Here is a 15,000-nt window from a genome sequence, read left to right as displayed (position 1 = left end):
AGGATTAATAGCAATCTGCATCCATCGTGATATTTTAAACCGTCCATAAAGCACTCAAATAGGGCCCCCACTGAGAGAGGGCCGTAGTGGGCTACTCCCCTGGCGGGCATGAAGGTCAGGTATAGCTTTAAATGCATTTTGAACAGTTTTATAATTTTTGGGTTACCAGATGCACACGGGTCTTTTGCAAAACAATCACAATCTGCATCCATCGTAATATCTTAAAGTGTCCATAAAGCACTAAGCACGGCCCCGACCAAGAGAGGGCCGTAGTGGGCTACTCCCCTAGCGGGCTATATAAATAAAATGACCGGTAAATGCATTTTGGACAGTTTTATAATTTTTGGGTGACCAGGTGCACAAGTTCCATTTGGGTGACCAGGTGCACGCCGGCTTTTGGGTGACCAGGTGCACGCCGGTCTTTTGGGTGACCAGGTGCACAAGTTCCATTTGGGTGACCAGGTGCACGCCGGCTTTTGGGTGACCAGGTGCACAAGTTCCATTTGGGTGACCAGGTGCACGCCGGCTTTTGGGTGACCAGGTGCACAAGTTCCATTTGGGTGACCAGGTGCACGCCGGCTTTTGGGTGACCAGGTGCACATGGTCCTTTGGGTGACCAGGTGCACGCCGGCCTTTGGGTGACCAGGTGCACACGGTTCTTTTGGGTGACCAGGTGCACATGGTCCTTTGGGTGACCAGGTGCACGCCGGCCTTTGGGTGACCAGGTGCACACGGTTCTTTTGGGTGACCAGGTGCACATGGTCCTTTGGGTGACCAGGTGCACGCCGGCCTTTGGGTGACCAGGTGCACATGGTCCTTTTGGGTGACCAGGTGCACATGGTCCTTTGGGTGACCAGGTGCACGCCGGCCTTTGGGTGACCAGGTGCACACGGTTCTTTTGGGTGACCAGGTGCACATGGTCCTTTGGGTGACCAGGTGCACGCCGGCCTTTGGGTGACCAGGTGCACATGGTCCTTTTGGGTGACCAGGTGCACATGGTCCTTTGGGTGACCAGGTGCACGCCGGCCTTTGGGTGACCAGGTGCACACGGTTCTTTTGGGTGACCAGGTGCACATGGTCCTTTGGGTGACCAGGTGCACGCCGGCCTTTGGGTGACCAGGTGCACATGGTCCTTTTGGGTGACCAGGTGCACATGGTCCTTTGGGTGACCAGGTGCACGCCGGCCTTTGGGTGACCAGGTGCACATGGTCCTTTGGGTGACCAGGTGCACGCCGGCCTTTGGGTGACCAGGTGCACATGGTCCTTTGGGTGACCAGGTGCACGCCGGCCTTTGGGTGACCAGGTGCACATGGTCCTTTTGGGTGACCAGGTGCACATGGTCCTTTGGGTGACCAGGTGCACGCCGGCCTTTGGGTGACCAGGTGCACATGGTCCTTTGGGTGACCAGGTGCACGCCGGCCTTTGGGTGACCAGGTGCACATGGTCCTTTGGGTGACCAGGTGCACGCCGGCCTTTGGGTGACCAGGTGCACATGGTCCTTTTGGGTGACCAGGTGCACATGGTCCTTTGGGTGACCAGGTGCACGCCGGCCTTTGGGTGACCAGGTGCACATGGTCCTTTTGGGTGACCAGGTGCACGCCGGCCTTTGGGTGACCAGGTGCACATGGTCCTTTTGGGTGACCAGGTGCACATGGTCCTTTGGGTGACCAGGTGCACGCCGGCCTTTGGGTGACCAGGTGCACACGGTCCTTTTGGGTGACCAGGTGCACGCCGGCCTTTGGGTGACCAGGTGCACATGGTCCTTTTGGGTGACCAGGTGCACGCCGGCCTTTGGGTGACCAGGTGCACGCCGGTCCTTTTGGGTGACCAGGTGCACAAGTTCCATTTGGGTGACCAGGTGCACGCGGTTCATAACAGCGCGGTTATCTGCTTTAATGTCCGAGGAGGGGTGCTTAAGTGTGGGTGCCCTGGTTCACCTGGTATGCGAGGTTGTGGAGGTGGGGGGGGTCCCCTGCTGGTATCATCCCCGAAATAGAGGGGTGATACCCGGGTGGTGAGTAAGGGCCTACAAGCCTGGAGGTCAATAGCTCCAGGGGGTAAGCTCTACTGTCATGTCCGTAAATAGAGTGGTGTTACCCGGGTTTTGAACCATATTTTAATTTTTGGGTTACCAGATGCACACGGGTCTTTTGGAAAACAATCACAATCTGCATCCATCGTAATATCTTAAACTGTATATAAAGCACCTAAGGACGGGCCTGACCGAGAGAGGGCCGTAGTAGGGTACTCCCCTAGCGGGCTATATCAATAGAATGACCGGTAAAATGATTTAAAACAGTTTTATAATTTTTGGGTTACCAGATGCACACGGGTCTTTTGGAAAACAATCACAATCTGCATCCATCGTAATATATGAAACTGTATATAAAGCACTGAAGGACGGCCCCGACCGAGACAGGGCCTTAGTGGGGTGCTCCCATAGCGGGCTATATCAATAGAATGACCGGTAAAAGTATTTAAAACCGTTTTATAATTTTTGGGTTACCAGATGCACGTTTTCAATCACCAGTTGCACGGAGGATTAATAGCAATCTGCATCCATCGTGATTTCTTAAAGTGTGTAAAAAGCACCCAAGGACGGCCCTGACAGAGAGAGGGCCGTAGTGGGGCACTCCCCTAGCGGGCTATATCAATAGAATGACGGGTAAAAGTATTTAAAACCCTTTTATAATTTTTGGGTTACCAGATGCACGTTTTCAATCACCAGGTGCACGGAGGAAAATGAGCATTTGCATCCATAGTCATGTTTTAAACCGTCCATAAAGCACTCTTGGCCGGCCCCGGCAGAGAGAGAAAGAGATGGTGAAAAAAAAAAAAATCATCATCAGACCTTCCATAAATAATTCGGGCCGGCCCCCATTGCTAAAGGTCCGTAGTAGGGTGCGCCATAAGCGGACATGAATAGATGGAACACCGCTAACCGCATAGAGAACCGTGTTTTGGGTGACCAGGTGCACGTTTTCAATCACCAGTTGCACATTTTCAATCACCAGTTGCACGGAGGATTAATAGCAATCTGCATCCATCGCGATTTCTTAAAGTGTCTATAAAGCACTCAGGACGGGCCCGACCGAGACAGGGCCTTAGTGGGGTGCTCCCATAGCGGGCAACAATGAGAGGGGTGCCTTTAAATTCATTTTGAACCATATTTGAAATTTTGGGTTACCAGATGCACGTTTTCAATCACCAGTTGCACGGAGGATTAATAGCAATCTGCATCCATCGTGATTTCTTAAAGTGTGTAAAAAGCACCCAAGGACGGCCCTGACAGAGAGAGGGCCGTAGTGGGGCACTCCCCTAGCGGGCTATATCAATAGAATGACGGGTAAAAGTATTTAAAACCCTTTTATAATTTTTGGGTTACCAGATGCACGTTTTCAATCACCAGGTGCACGGAGGAAAATGAGCATTTGCATCCATAGTCATGTTTTAAACCGTCCATAAAGCACTCTTGGCCGGCCCCGGCAGAGAGAGAAAGAGATGGTGAAAAAAAAAAAAAAATCATCATCAGACCTTCCATAAATAATTCGGGCCGGCCCCCATTGCTAAAGGTCCGTAGTAGGGTGCGCCATAAGCGGACATGAATAGATGGAACACCGCTAACCGCATAGAGAACCGTGTTTTGGGTGACCAGGTGCACGTTTTCAATCACCAGTTGCACATTTTCAATCACCAGTTGCACGGAGGATTAATAGCAATCTGCATCCATCGCGATTTCTTAAAGTGTCTATAAAGCACTCAGGACGGGCCCGACCGAGACAGGGCCTTAGTGGGGTGCTCCCATAGCGGGCAACAATGAGAGGGGTGCCTTTAAATTCATTTTGAACCATATTTGAAATTTTGGGTTACCAGATGCACGTTTTCAATCACCAGTTGCACGGAGGATTAATAGCAATCTGCATCCATCGTGATTTCTTAAAGTGTGTAAAAAGCACCCAAGGACGGCCCTGACAGAGAGAGGGCCGTAGTGGGGCACTCCCCTAGCGGGCTATATCAATAGAATGACGGGTAAAAGTATTTAAAACCCTTTTATAATTTTTGGGTTACCAGATGCACGTTTTCAATCACCAGGTGCACGGAGGAAAATGAGCATTTGCATCCATAGTCATGTTTTAAACCGTCCATAAAGCACTCTTGGCCGGCCCCGGCAGAGAGAGAAAGAGATGGTGAAAAAAAAAAAAAATCATCATCAGACCTTCCATAAATAATTCGGGCCGGCCCCCATTGCTAAAGGTCCGTAGTAGGGTGCGCCATAAGCGGACATGAATAGATGGAACACCGCTAACCGCATAGAGAACCGTGTTTTGGGTGACCAGGTGCACGTTTTCAATCACCAGTTGCACATTTTCAATCACCAGTTGCACGGAGGATTAATAGCAATCTGCATCCATCGCGATTTCTTAAAGTGTCTATAAAGCACTCAGGACGGGCCCGACCGAGACAGGGCCTTAGTGGGGTGCTCCCATAGCGGGCAACAATGAGAGGGGTGCCTTTAAATTCATTTTGAACCATATTTGAAATTTTGGGTTACCAGATGCACGTTTTCAATCACCAGTTGCACGGAGGATTAATAGCAATCTGCATCCATCGTGATTTCTTAAAGTGTGTAAAAAGCACCCAAGGACGGCCCTGACAGAGAGAGGGCCGTAGTGGGGCACTCCCCTAGCGGGCTATATCAATAGAATGACGGGTAAAAGTATTTAAAACCCTTTTATAATTTTTGGGTTACCAGATGCACGTTTTCAATCACCAGGTGCACGGAGGAAAATGAGCATTTGCATCCATAGTCATGTTTTAAACCGTCCATAAAGCACTCTTGGCCGGCCCCGGCAGAGAGAGAAAGAGATGGTGAAAAAAAAAAAAAATCATCATCAGACCTTCCATAAATAATTCGGGCCGGCCCCCATTGCTAAAGGTCCGTAGTAGGGTGCGCCATAAGCGGACATGAATAGATGGAACACCGCTAACCGCATAGAGAACCGTGTTTTGGGTGACCAGGTGCACGTTTTCAATCACCAGTTGCACATTTTCAATCACCAGTTGCACGGAGGATTAATAGCAATCTGCATCCATCGCGATTTCTTAAAGTGTCTATAAAGCACTCAGGACGGGCCCGACCGAGACAGGGCCTTAGTGGGGTGCTCCCATAGCGGGCAACAATGAGAGGGGTGCCTTTAAATTCATTTTGAACCATATTTGAAATTTTGGGTTACCAGATGCACGTTTTCAATCACCAGTTGCACGGAGGATTAATAGCAATCTGCATCCATCGTGATTTCTTAAAGTGTGTAAAAAGCACCCAAGGACGGCCCTGACAGAGAGAGGGCCGTAGTGGGGCACTCCCCTAGCGGGCTATATCAATAGAATGACGGGTAAAAGTATTTAAAACCCTTTTATAATTTTTGGGTTACCAGATGCACGTTTTCAATCACCAGGTGCACGGAGGAAAATGAGCATTTGCATCCATAGTCATGTTTTAAACCGTCCATAAAGCACTCTTGGCCGGCCCCGGCAGAGAGAGAAAGAGATGGTGAAAAAAAAAAAAAATCATCATCAGACCTTCCATAAATAATTCGGGCCGGCCCCCATTGCTAAAGGTCCGTAGTAGGGTGCGCCATAAGCGGACATGAATAGATGGAACACCGCTAACCGCATAGAGAACCGTGTTTTGGGTGACCAGGTGCACGTTTTCAATCACCAGTTGCACATTTTCAATCACCAGTTGCACGGAGGATTAATAGCAATCTGCATCCATCGCGATTTCTTAAAGTGTCTATAAAGCACTCAGGACGGGCCCGACCGAGACAGGGCCTTAGTGGGGTGCTCCCATAGCGGGCAACAATGAGAGGGGTGCCTTTAAATTCATTTTGAACCATATTTGAAATTTTGGGTTACCAGATGCACGTTTTCAATCACCAGTTGCACGGAGGATTAATAGCAATCTGCATCCATCGTGATTTCTTAAAGTGTGTAAAAAGCACCCAAGGACGGCCCTGACAGAGAGAGGGCCGTAGTGGGGCACTCCCCTAGCGGGCTATATCAATAGAATGACGGGTAAAAGTATTTAAAACCCTTTTATAATTTTTGGGTTACCAGATGCACGTTTTCAATCACCAGGTGCACGGAGGAAAATGAGCATTTGCATCCATAGTCATGTTTTAAACCGTCCATAAAGCACTCTTGGCCGGCCCCGGCAGAGAGAGAAAGAGATGGTGAAAAAAAAAAAAAATCATCATCAGACCTTCCATAAATAATTCGGGCCGGCCCCCATTGCTAAAGGTCCGTAGTAGGGTGCGCCATAAGCGGACATGAATAGATGGAACACCGCTAACCGCATAGAGAACCGTGTTTTGGGTGACCAGGTGCACGTTTTCAATCACCAGTTGCACATTTTCAATCACCAGTTGCACGGAGGATTAATAGCAATCTGCATCCATCGCGATTTCTTAAAGTGTCTATAAAGCACTCAGGACGGGCCCGACCGAGACAGGGCCTTAGTGGGGTGCTCCCATAGCGGGCAACAATGAGAGGGGTGCCTTTAAATTCATTTTGAACCATATTTGAAATTTTGGGTTACCAGATGCACGTTTTCAATCACCAGTTGCACGGAGGATTAATAGCAATCTGCATCCATCGTGATTTCTTAAAGTGTGTAAAAAGCACCCAAGGACGGCCCTGACAGAGAGAGGGCCGTAGTGGGGCACTCCCCTAGCGGGCTATATCAATAGAATGACGGGTAAAAGTATTTAAAACCCTTTTATAATTTTTGGGTTACCAGATGCACGTTTTCAATCACCAGGTGCACGGAGGAAAATGAGCATTTGCATCCATAGTCATGTTTTAAACCGTCCATAAAGCACTCTTGGCCGGCCCCGGCAGAGAGAGAAAGAGATGGTGAAAAAAAAAAAAAATCATCATCAGACCTTCCATAAATAATTCGGGCCGGCCCCCATTGCTAAAGGTCCGTAGTAGGGTGCGCCATAAGCGGACATGAATAGATGGAACACCGCTAACCGCATAGAGAACCGTGTTTTGGGTGACCAGGTGCACGTTTTCAATCACCAGTTGCACATTTTCAATCACCAGTTGCACGGAGGATTAATAGCAATCTGCATCCATCGCGATTTCTTAAAGTGTCTATAAAGCACTCAGGACGGGCCCGACCGAGACAGGGCCTTAGTGGGGTGCTCCCATAGCGGGCAACAATGAGAGGGGTGCCTTTAAATTCATTTTGAACCATATTTGAAATTTTGGGTTACCAGATGCACGTTTTCAATCACCAGTTGCACGGAGGATTAATAGCAATCTGCATCCATCGTGATTTCTTAAAGTGTGTAAAAAGCACCCAAGGACGGCCCTGACAGAGAGAGGGCCGTAGTGGGGCACTCCCCTAGCGGGCTATATCAATAGAATGACGGGTAAAAGTATTTAAAACCCTTTTATAATTTTTGGGTTACCAGATGCACGTTTTCAATCACCAGGTGCACGGAGGAAAATGAGCATTTGCATCCATAGTCATGTTTTAAACCGTCCATAAAGCACTCTTGGCCGGCCCCGGCAGAGAGAGAAAGAGATGGTGAAAAAAAAAAAAAATCATCATCAGACCTTCCATAAATAATTCGGGCCGGCCCCCATTGCTAAAGGTCCGTAGTAGGGTGCGCCATAAGCGGACATGAATAGATGGAACACCGCTAACCGCATAGAGAACCGTGTTTTGGGTGACCAGGTGCACGTTTTCAATCACCAGTTGCACATTTTCAATCACCAGTTGCACGGAGGATTAATAGCAATCTGCATCCATCGCGATTTCTTAAAGTGTCTATAAAGCACTCAGGACGGGCCCGACCGAGACAGGGCCTTAGTGGGGTGCTCCCATAGCGGGCAACAATGAGAGGGGTGCCTTTAAATTCATTTTGAACCATATTTGAAATTTTGGGTTACCAGATGCACGTTTTCAATCACCAGTTGCACGGAGGATTAATAGCAATCTGCATCCATCGTGATTTCTTAAAGTGTGTAAAAAGCACCCAAGGACGGCCCTGACAGAGAGAGGGCCGTAGTGGGGCACTCCCCTAGCGGGCTATATCAATAGAATGACGGGTAAAAGTATTTAAAACCCTTTTATAATTTTTGGGTTACCAGATGCACGTTTTCAATCACCAGGTGCACGGAGGAAAATGAGCATTTGCATCCATAGTCATGTTTTAAACCGTCCATAAAGCACTCTTGGCCGGCCCCGGCAGAGAGAGAAAGAGATGGTGAAAAAAAAAAAAAATCATCATCAGACCTTCCATAAATAATTCGGGCCGGCCCCCATTGCTAAAGGTCCGTAGTAGGGTGCGCCATAAGCGGACATGAATAGATGGAACACCGCTAACCGCATAGAGAACCGTGTTTTGGGTGACCAGGTGCACGTTTTCAATCACCAGTTGCACATTTTCAATCACCAGTTGCACGGAGGATTAATAGCAATCTGCATCCATCGCGATTTCTTAAAGTGTCTATAAAGCACTCAGGACGGGCCCGACCGAGACAGGGCCTTAGTGGGGTGCTCCCATAGCGGGCAACAATGAGAGGGGTGCCTTTAAATTCATTTTGAACCATATTTGAAATTTTGGGTTACCAGATGCACGTTTTCAATCACCAGTTGCACGGAGGATTAATAGCAATCTGCATCCATCGTGATTTCTTAAAGTGTGTAAAAAGCACCCAAGGACGGCCCTGACAGAGAGAGGGCCGTAGTGGGGCACTCCCCTAGCGGGCTATATCAATAGAATGACGGGTAAAAGTATTTAAAACCCTTTTATAATTTTTGGGTTACCAGATGCACGTTTTCAATCACCAGGTGCACGGAGGAAAATGAGCATTTGCATCCATAGTCATGTTTTAAACCGTCCATAAAGCACTCTTGGCCGGCCCCGGCAGAGAGAGAAAGAGATGGTGAAAAAAAAAAAAAATCATCATCAGACCTTCCATAAATAATTCGGGCCGGCCCCCATTGCTAAAGGTCCGTAGTAGGGTGCGCCATAAGCGGACATGAATAGATGGAACACCGCTAACCGCATAGAGAACCGTGTTTTGGGTGACCAGGTGCACGTTTTCAATCACCAGTTGCACATTTTCAATCACCAGTTGCACGGAGGATTAATAGCAATCTGCATCCATCGCGATTTCTTAAAGTGTCTATAAAGCACTCAGGACGGGCCCGACCGAGACAGGGCCTTAGTGGGGTGCTCCCATAGCGGGCAACAATGAGAGGGGTGCCTTTAAATTCATTTTGAACCATATTTGAAATTTTGGGTTACCAGATGCACGTTTTCAATCACCAGTTGCACGGAGGATTAATAGCAATCTGCATCCATCGTGATTTCTTAAAGTGTGTAAAAAGCACCCAAGGACGGCCCTGACAGAGAGAGGGCCGTAGTGGGGCACTCCCCTAGCGGGCTATATCAATAGAATGACGGGTAAAAGTATTTAAAACCCTTTTATAATTTTTGGGTTACCAGATGCACGTTTTCAATCACCAGGTGCACGGAGGAAAATGAGCATTTGCATCCATAGTCATGTTTTAAACCGTCCATAAAGCACTCTTGGCCGGCCCCGGCAGAGAGAGAAAGAGATGGTGAAAAAAAAAAAAAATCATCATCAGACCTTCCATAAATAATTCGGGCCGGCCCCCATTGCTAAAGGTCCGTAGTAGGGTGCGCCATAAGCGGACATGAATAGATGGAACACCGCTAACCGCATAGAGAACCGTGTTTTGGGTGACCAGGTGCACGTTTTCAATCACCAGTTGCACATTTTCAATCACCAGTTGCACGGAGGATTAATAGCAATCTGCATCCATCGCGATTTCTTAAAGTGTCTATAAAGCACTCAGGACGGGCCCGACCGAGACAGGGCCTTAGTGGGGTGCTCCCATAGCGGGCAACAATGAGAGGGGTGCCTTTAAATTCATTTTGAACCATATTTGAAATTTTGGGTTACCAGATGCACGTTTTCAATCACCAGTTGCACGGAGGATTAATAGCAATCTGCATCCATCGTGATTTCTTAAAGTGTGTAAAAAGCACCCAAGGACGGCCCTGACAGAGAGAGGGCCGTAGTGGGGCACTCCCCTAGCGGGCTATATCAATAGAATGACGGGTAAAAGTATTTAAAACCCTTTTATAATTTTTGGGTTACCAGATGCACGTTTTCAATCACCAGGTGCACGGAGGAAAATGAGCATTTGCATCCATAGTCATGTTTTAAACCGTCCATAAAGCACTCTTGGCCGGCCCCGGCAGAGAGAGAAAGAGATGGTGAAAAAAAAAAAAAATCATCATCAGACCTTCCATAAATAATTCGGGCCGGCCCCCATTGCTAAAGGTCCGTAGTAGGGTGCGCCATAAGCGGACATGAATAGATGGAACACCGCTAACCGCATAGAGAACCGTGTTTTGGGTGACCAGGTGCACGTTTTCAATCACCAGTTGCACATTTTCAATCACCAGTTGCACGGAGGATTAATAGCAATCTGCATCCATCGCGATTTCTTAAAGTGTCTATAAAGCACTCAGGACGGGCCCGACCGAGACAGGGCCTTAGTGGGGTGCTCCCATAGCGGGCAACAATGAGAGGGGTGCCTTTAAATTCATTTTGAACCATATTTGAAATTTTGGGTTACCAGATGCACGTTTTCAATCACCAGTTGCACGGAGGATTAATAGCAATCTGCATCCATCGTGATTTCTTAAAGTGTGTAAAAAGCACCCAAGGACGGCCCTGACAGAGAGAGGGCCGTAGTGGGGCACTCCCCTAGCGGGCTATATCAATAGAATGACGGGTAAAAGTATTTAAAACCCTTTTATAATTTTTGGGTTACCAGATGCACGTTTTCAATCACCAGGTGCACGGAGGAAAATGAGCATTTGCATCCATAGTCATGTTTTAAACCGTCCATAAAGCACTCTTGGCCGGCCCCGGCAGAGAGAGAAAGAGATGGTGAAAAAAAAAAAAAATCATCATCAGACCTTCCATAAATAATTCGGGCCGGCCCCCATTGCTAAAGGTCCGTAGTAGGGTGCGCCATAAGCGGACATGAATAGATGGAACACCGCTAACCGCATAGAGAACCGTGTTTTGGGTGACCAGGTGCACGTTTTCAATCACCAGTTGCACATTTTCAATCACCAGTTGCACGGAGGATTAATAGCAATCTGCATCCATCGCGATTTCTTAAAGTGTCTATAAAGCACTCAGGACGGGCCCGACCGAGACAGGGCCTTAGTGGGGTGCTCCCATAGCGGGCAACAATGAGAGGGGTGCCTTTAAATTCATTTTGAACCATATTTGAAATTTTGGGTTACCAGATGCACGTTTTCAATCACCAGTTGCACGGAGGATTAATAGCAATCTGCATCCATCGTGATTTCTTAAAGTGTGTAAAAAGCACCCAAGGACGGCCCTGACAGAGAGAGGGCCGTAGTGGGGCACTCCCCTAGCGGGCTATATCAATAGAATGACGGGTAAAAGTATTTAAAACCCTTTTATAATTTTTGGGTTACCAGATGCACGTTTTCAATCACCAGGTGCACGGAGGAAAATGAGCATTTGCATCCATAGTCATGTTTTAAACCGTCCATAAAGCACTCTTGGCCGGCCCCGGCAGAGAGAGAAAGAGATGGTGAAAAAAAAAAAAAATCATCATCAGACCTTCCATAAATAATTCGGGCCGGCCCCCATTGCTAAAGGTCCGTAGTAGGGTGCGCCATAAGCGGACATGAATAGATGGAACACCGCTAACCGCATAGAGAACCGTGTTTTGGGTGACCAGGTGCACGTTTTCAATCACCAGTTGCACATTTTCAATCACCAGTTGCACGGAGGATTAATAGCAATCTGCATCCATCGCGATTTCTTAAAGTGTCTATAAAGCACTCAGGACGGGCCCGACCGAGACAGGGCCTTAGTGGGGTGCTCCCATAGCGGGCAACAATGAGAGGGGTGCCTTTAAATTCATTTTGAACCATATTTGAAATTTTGGGTTACCAGATGCACGTTTTCAATCACCAGTTGCACGGAGGATTAATAGCAATCTGCATCCATCGTGATTTCTTAAAGTGTGTAAAAAGCACCCAAGGACGGCCCTGACAGAGAGAGGGCCGTAGTGGGGCACTCCCCTAGCGGGCTATATCAATAGAATGACGGGTAAAAGTATTTAAAACCCTTTTATAATTTTTGGGTTACCAGATGCACGTTTTCAATCACCAGGTGCACGGAGGAAAATGAGCATTTGCATCCATAGTCATGTTTTAAACCGTCCATAAAGCACTCTTGGCCGGCCCCGGCAGAGAGAGAAAGAGATGGTGAAAAAAAAAAAAAATCATCATCAGACCTTCCATAAATAATTCGGGCCGGCCCCCATTGCTAAAGGTCCGTAGTAGGGTGCGCCATAAGCGGACATGAATAGATGGAACACCGCTAACCGCATAGAGAACCGTGTTTTGGGTGACCAGGTGCACGTTTTCAATCACCAGTTGCACATTTTCAATCACCAGTTGCACGGAGGATTAATAGCAATCTGCATCCATCGCGATTTCTTAAAGTGTCTATAAAGCACTCAGGACGGGCCCGACCGAGACAGGGCCTTAGTGGGGTGCTCCCATAGCGGGCAACAATGAGAGGGGTGCCTTTAAATTCATTTTGAACCATATTTGAAATTTTGGGTTACCAGATGCACGTTTTCAATCACCAGTTGCACGGAGGATTAATAGCAATCTGCATCCATCGTGATTTCTTAAAGTGTGTAAAAAGCACCCAAGGACGGCCCTGACAGAGAGAGGGCCGTAGTGGGGCACTCCCCTAGCGGGCTATATCAATAGAATGACGGGTAAAAGTATTTAAAACCCTTTTATAATTTTTGGGTTACCAGATGCACGTTTTCAATCACCAGGTGCACGGAGGAAAATGAGCATTTGCATCCATAGTCATGTTTTAAACCGTCCATAAAGCACTCTTGGCCGGCCCCGGCAGAGAGAGAAAGAGATGGTGAAAAAAAAAAAAAATCATCATCAGACCTTCCATAAATAATTCGGGCCGGCCCCCATTGCTAAAGGTCCGTAGTAGGGTGCGCCATAAGCGGACATGAATAGATGGAACACCGCTAACCGCATAGAGAACCGTGTTTTGGGTGACCAGGTGCACGTTTTCAATCACCAGTTGCACATTTTCAATCACCAGTTGCACGGAGGATTAATAGCAATCTGCATCCATCGCGATTTCTTAAAGTGTCTATAAAGCACTCAGGACGGGCCCGACCGAGACAGGGCCTTAGTGGGGTGCTCCCATAGCGGGCAACAATGAGAGGGGTGCCTTTAAATTCATTTTGAACCATATTTGAAATTTTGGGTTACCAGATGCACGTTTTCAATCACCAGTTGCACGGAGGATTAATAGCAATCTGCATCCATCGTGATTTCTTAAAGTGTGTAAAAAGCACCCAAGGACGGCCCTGACAGAGAGAGGGCCGTAGTGGGGCACTCCCCTAGCGGGCTATATCAATAGAATGACGGGTAAAAGTATTTAAAACCCTTTTATAATTTTTGGGTTACCAGATGCACGTTTTCAATCACCAGGTGCACGGAGGAAAATGAGCATTTGCATCCATAGTCATGTTTTAAACCGTCCATAAAGCACCCAGGGCCGGCCCCGGCAGAGAGAGAAAAAGAGGGGAAAAGTGTTGAAAAAAAAAAAAATCATACCTTCCATAAATAATTCGGACCGGCCCCCATTGAAAAGGTCCGTAGTAGGGTGCATCATTATCGGACATGAATCTCGGGAACACCGCTAACCGCATAGAGAACCGTGTTTTGGGTTACCAGATGCACGTTTTCAATCACCAGTTGCACGGAGAGAGAAAAAAAAAATCATACCTTCCATAAATAATTCGGACCGGCCCCCATTGAAAAGGTCCGTAGTAGGGTGCATCATTATCGGACATGAATCTCGGGAACACCGCTAACCGCATAGAGAACCGTGTTTTGGGTGACCAGGTGCACGTTTTCAATCACCAGTTGCACGGAGAAAAAAAAAGTAATCATACCTTCCATAAATAATTCAGGCCGACCCCCATTGAAAAAGGTCCGTAGTAGGGTGCATCATTATCGGACATGTATATCTGTAACACCGGCAAGCGCATTGAGAACCGCATTTTTGGGTTACCAGATGCACGTTTTCAATCACCAGGTGCACGGCTGTGAAAAGTGGGACTCTGTCATTTTTTCGACCAATTTCTGTAATTTTCAAAAAATGATTAAAAATACTTCCCGAAGGGCTAGAGGTCCCAAATTTCGTCTCATACCCTCTCTCGTGATGGGCAACAATTACATAATGTAAAAAAAAATTCGCATCCACAGGAACCTATGCATCCTGTGACATTCACTTTTTTCCCAAAACTTGAAACACGATTTCCTATTAAAATGTTTTATACAAAAACGTTTTTAATTGAATGTAAATGCTCGTCTATTTATGCACTTTCGTGCAAAAAAAACCCCATCAAGATCGGATGTGTACTTTTTGATTTATCACGTTTTTGTTGAATTTGACCCCCGATGGTGGGGCGCACAGAAGCCCTGTGAGGTTCAGGGCTTCATCGATATTTGGCCTGTTTTGGATTACACACTCAGTGGCGGGTCGACCAGACAGGTACCGGCGCGATTTCAGAAACCTGGTTTTTGGCAACAGGACTTCCATGTCCTAGAGAGACGGGGGTGGTGTCAAACTGCTCAGTCCGAATAGAAAATGAGTAACGGACAGTTTTGAGGGAAGTCAGACCCTCAGAACCATGGTACTTTGGACATTTTCCCGCCGGCGACCGATTTAGTGGTTTGACCAGACCCTTCGGCGCCCGATGTGTCCTAACTTTTGATCCACGTTGCCCAGCTTGGTGGTGGGAGGATATTGAGCCTTGTCCTGGGCAGGTGCTCTATCCCAGCT

Source organism: Oncorhynchus mykiss, unplaced genomic scaffold (assembly GCF_013265735.2).
Source record: "Oncorhynchus mykiss isolate Arlee unplaced genomic scaffold, USDA_OmykA_1.1 un_scaffold_436, whole genome shotgun sequence".
NCBI lineage: Eukaryota > Metazoa > Chordata > Actinopteri > Salmoniformes > Salmonidae > Oncorhynchus > Oncorhynchus mykiss.
The sequence above is the reverse complement of the archived record's forward strand: the minus strand, read 5'-3'. Positions refer to the sequence as shown.